The sequence below is a fragment of the Cannabis sativa genome, chromosome 7 (assembly GCF_029168945.1).
Source record: "Cannabis sativa cultivar Pink pepper isolate KNU-18-1 chromosome 7, ASM2916894v1, whole genome shotgun sequence".
In the NCBI taxonomy this organism is placed as follows: domain Eukaryota; kingdom Viridiplantae; phylum Streptophyta; class Magnoliopsida; order Rosales; family Cannabaceae; genus Cannabis; species Cannabis sativa.
In genome coordinates this window covers 39,542,674-39,547,768 of record NC_083607.1, presented here as the reverse complement: position 1 = coordinate 39,547,768, position 5,095 = coordinate 39,542,674, and positions in this window count along the sequence as shown.

Here is a 5,095-nt window from a genome sequence, read left to right as displayed (position 1 = left end):
TGGATCAGTACGCTGAATTGTATGTGAAGGAGATAGTTCGTCTCCATGGAGCCCCTAAATCTATTGTGTCAGATAGGGATCCAAAGTTCACATCGAAGTTTTGGGTGAGTCTTCAGAAGGCTATGGGTACCAAGTTAAAGTTTAGTACAGCCTTTCACCCTCAGACTGATGGTCAGTCAGAAAGAACTATCCAGATCTTGGAAGACTTGCTGCGAGCCTGTGTCATGGACTTTGAGGGTTCATGGAGTAAGTACTTCCCTTTAATTAAATTCTCCTATAACAACAGCTACCAGAGTACAATAGGGATGGCTCCCTATGAGATGTTATACGGTAGGAAATGTCGTTCTCCTATTCATTGGGACGAGACAGGAGAAAGGAAGTACTTGGGTCCAGAGTTAGTGCAGAGGACCAATGAAGCTATTGATAAGATCAAGGCTCGGATGCTTGCTACTCAAAGCAGGCAGAAAAGTTATGCTGATCCGAAGCGTAGGGATGTTACATTTCAGGCAGGGGAACATGTTTTCCTGCGGGTTTCACCAATGAAAGGTATTAGGCGCTTCGGAAAGAAGGGTAAGTTAAGCCCTAGATTCATTGGGCCATTTCAGATACTCGAGAAGGTCGGGCAGGTAGCATATCGGCTAGCCTTACCACCAGTACTATCGGCTGTTCATGACGTATTTCACATTTCTATGTTAAGGAAATACGTGTCGGACCCGACTCATGTCTTGAGTTATGAAGCCCTTGAACTGCAACCGGACTTAACCTATGAAGAACAACCTGTACAAATTTTAGATAGAAAGGAAAAAGTTCTTCGAAACAAGACTATTGCACTGGTTAAGGTGCTCTGGAGGAACAGTAAGGTGGAAGAAGCCACCTGGGAATTGGAGTCAAATATGAGGACTCAGCATCCAGAGCTGTTCAGGTTAGATTTCGGGGACGAAATCCTATTAACGGGGGGATAATTGTAATGACCGCTCTAGTAATGTGGATTAGTAAAGGCAATTAGCACTAATTTTTATTATTTAATTATTATTTGTGAATTAATTTAAAATGTGGACCCCAATATTTAGAAATAAATACTAGAGTTATAATTTTTCAATTCCGGAGATTTTATTAAACTCTAGCGGTATTATTTAGCTTATATGTGAAATATGTTAATTTTGTAATTTTTGCTCGGCGACAACGGAAAATGCGATGGGTGGCTAGATTGATCACATGGGTAAGTTTAGAACCTTATTTCATAGTGGGAAATAATTTAGAGAAAATAAATTATCAGGATTGAGCGGGGTCGTGGAAATTGACCATTTTACTCCTAGCTTTGAATATACCCTAGTTTTAAGTCTAAAGGGCAATTTAGTCATTTGGTCTATTTGAGGTTAGGTGGCTGGTTATTTTGGTGACACCTAGCATGTTTATTTCAGCTAAGAATCAACCTTATTACTCATTTATCTCATTTTTGTAAAAAAAGAAAGAAAAACCAAAAATTCAAGAGAACTCTCTCTTTCTCTCTTTTCTCTTACGGCTGGGGCAAAACCAGGGGGGAAGGGTTGTTGATTCTTGGTGTTTTCAGCAAAGAAAGCTTGGGAGATTCAAATTAAGGTAAGCCCTAATGAAACCCTTCTTGGTTTTCAAGTTTTAAAGTTAGGTGGAAAGGGTGATATTGTAAATTAGGGGTTGTTAAGGTTTGAAGTGCCTAGGGTTCGAATTCTAGGGTTGGTTTGAGTTGATTGAAGTCCCTAGAAGCTGATTTTATTGCTTGATGTTAGTTTTAAGCAAGCTTGAGTTTTGAAACTCAAGCTTTGAGCTTTAATGGCAAGTTGAGTATTGTTGGTTTTTTTCTGCGAATTACTGCCTGTTATTGTTTATGCATTGTATAGGTGTACTGGAGAGTTTGGTAAGGTTTGGGATTGAATTGAATTAAGGGGGTTGATTTTTGTGTTCCCAGCACAGAACCGGTCGACCGGTTCTGGGGGACCAGTGGCAACCGGTCGACCGGTTGGTGACCCAAAACCGGATTGCCGGTTGGGAACCGGTCTGCCTGTTGGGGGAATTTCCAGAACCCTAGTTTTGGCCAATTTTGAGATATTTAGGGTATTGTCATGAGGTTTATCGATAGGGAAACTTTTAGTTTCAAGTTTAAGTCCCGAAAAGTGATTTAGCGAGTCACTCATCTGTGTTGCAATTATTGTGATTAGGGCATCCATCTAGCACGTGATTTCCGTTCAGGTCGGCCAGCACACTTAAATTCGGAAAACAGGTAAGAACTGTGTATAATGTATGATGTGATTATCTGAATGTGTGTATATGTGATTGTATATGCATGCTTGAATTATGTTATGCACTAGTAACACTTGTATGAATAAGTTATAGAGTGCATTGGTATAGTGATTATTGTCACTGTGAGTACGATACAGTGATACCAACACGGGCACGGGAAAATGCTAAGGTGTGTGGTACATCACTCAGTGTTACTCAGTGATCGGGATAAACCCTACCAACACTCGTACAGTGAGGTACGATGTGTATGTGGTATAGTGGTTATACACTGGTATTGAACGTTCATACTCATTAGTTAAGCTCTGTAAATAGGTGTATGGGCGCCTATTTACAGGTCGGAAATTATATGGTATGTTATATGCATTTCTTCGAGTCCGTTGACTCACGGTTCGCTTCTATGTGTAGGTAAAGGAAAGGCGAAGGCTGAACAGGAGTGAATCTGAGCTCGGGTGAGATTGTACATGTCAAGCAGCGCGACCTGGAGTGTTCGATCTCGGGACATCTGGGAGTTGTATTTTGAAAGTCGCTGTGCGACCTGAAAATTATGTATTTTGAAAATGTAAAGTTTGAACAGTAAATTTTACAAAGTTTGAAATCGGGATCCCGAAATTTGTAAATATTATATTATATTACAAAGTTTAATATTTAAAGCAAAAGTTTTAATTTGACATGTTTTTCGAGAAATTTCTTTGATTAGAAAAGATTGCACAATAATTGAAAAAGCACTGTAGCGTGCCTTAGCATTAGGGTGTTACACTCGGTAACTAGAACCGAGGTAAACCCTGCTAAGGCCTTGTTGTATATAGACGTGTGAGAGCAACACGTAGGTCTACGCCACGTAGACATAAATAGGCATGTAAGCGTAACATGCAGGTCTATAGCAAATAGACAAATATTGTAGTGGCACCATTAATTATGTGTTATACATATTGAGATTAAGGGTTATGCGTTTAAGGCATAATCAAGTTGAACTCGGTAACCAGAACCGAGATGAACTATTCTAAGGCCTTATTGTAAATAGACGTGTGAGAGAAACACGTTGGTCTACACCCCGTAGACATAAAAAGACGTGTGAGCGCAACACGTAGATCTACGCCACGTAGACATAAATAGGCATGTTAGCCCAACATGCAGGTTTGTGTCACACAGACAGATTTGAATGACATTACTGTTTATATTATATGATGAGTACATTTTTTATATATTTTATATTTTCTCTTTGGGCTTGGCTCACGGGTGCTCTACTGTGCAGGAAAGGGCAAGACTGTTGTTGATGAGCCATGAGTGCAGGAGCTGGACGAAGAATGTACATGTTCGGGCCATATCAGACCAAGTGGGTTGGGGTCTACCAGTGTTGTATTTTTGAGACTCTGTTTTGCCGCTTAGGCCGGCTGAAAGAAAAAGGACTCGTAATAATATTTTGTAAATGTTTTTGGGATCCCAATTTCTGTAACTTTTAGATTGTAAAGTTTAAATTACTACAAGTTTTATTTTTATTCCGTTTATGATTAAAGTTTAAATTCTGCGCTAGTTTCATTAGTAATCTTGTTTAGGGGATTAGGGTTTTCATAAGTATCTTGGGTAGCGTGCCTAATTATTTAGGGCGTTACAATTTGGTATCAGAGCGCCAAGGTTTTAAACTTCCTGTAGACCGACCGAACATGTACATTCAACTCATGGTGCAGTAAGTATTGAGAGTAAATACTTTATTGTTTGTGTGATCATCTGTTTATCGCTTTCCATTTTAAGCAGTATGCAAGCATCTAGAGTATTCATGTGTTATGTGATGCCATGCTTTAAATGCTATTTGAGTAATGAATATTTATATGGGGTAAATAAATGAGTTAGGGTTTAAGGCAATAAGTGCGTAAGTATGGTATTGGTGCTTAACTCGCTAGGGTTGTTGATTATAGGGGGTACTAGTAATGGACCCTCCGTAATCATCTAGACCACAGGGCGAGCAAGTAGAGCCTGGGGCTGCCCAAACCAATCCACCGGCACCGCCTCCACCTCCGCAGAATCCGGGGGATAATGTGGGGTGGGTAATGCTAATCCTCCTACTGACTGGCAGCAGATGTTTCAAGAAATGCGATGTGTCATACTTTGCCAAGAAAAAGAGTTGCAACGATTAAGGCAACCGGCTGCCCCTGTTGATCAAGTGTTACCACCAGCATTAGTGCTAGTGGTGGGTAACCAGGGGTTTGTTATGCCGCATAGAGACTCGGTATTTGAGCGGTTCGTGAAGCTGTAGCCTCCGACTTTTTTGGGAGGTATTGATATAATAAAGGTCGAGCAGTGGATGAGCACTGTTACCCGTATCCTCGATATTATGGGGGTGACGGGAACTGAAAGAGTGAATTATGCAGCCTTCATGTTACAAGATCATGCCCACGTCTGGTGGGATATCGTGGGTCAAACATGGGATGTCAGTGTAATGACCTAGAAAGAATTTAAAAGTTTGTTTGAAGAAAAGTTTTACAATATCGCTGTGAAAACTTCACACATGGAGGATTTTGTGAAGCTTACTCAGAGAAAGGTGTCAGTGGCCAAATACACCCTAGAGTTTGATCGACTGTTTAAGTTTGCTGGTGATCTAGTGCCCACAAATTTCACCAGGAAACAGAAATATGTGAGACGACTGAATGCCAAAATCAATCAGGACTTAAAGATTACCACTTCACATGACACTTTGTACAAGAAAGTGGTAAAGCTAGCCTTGATTGCTGAGGAGGTTGAGCAACATGTTGCGAAAGAGCAGACTGTAAAGGATGTCGTCATGGCATCGAATCCTCCTGCCTGTGGTAATTTCAGTAAGGCG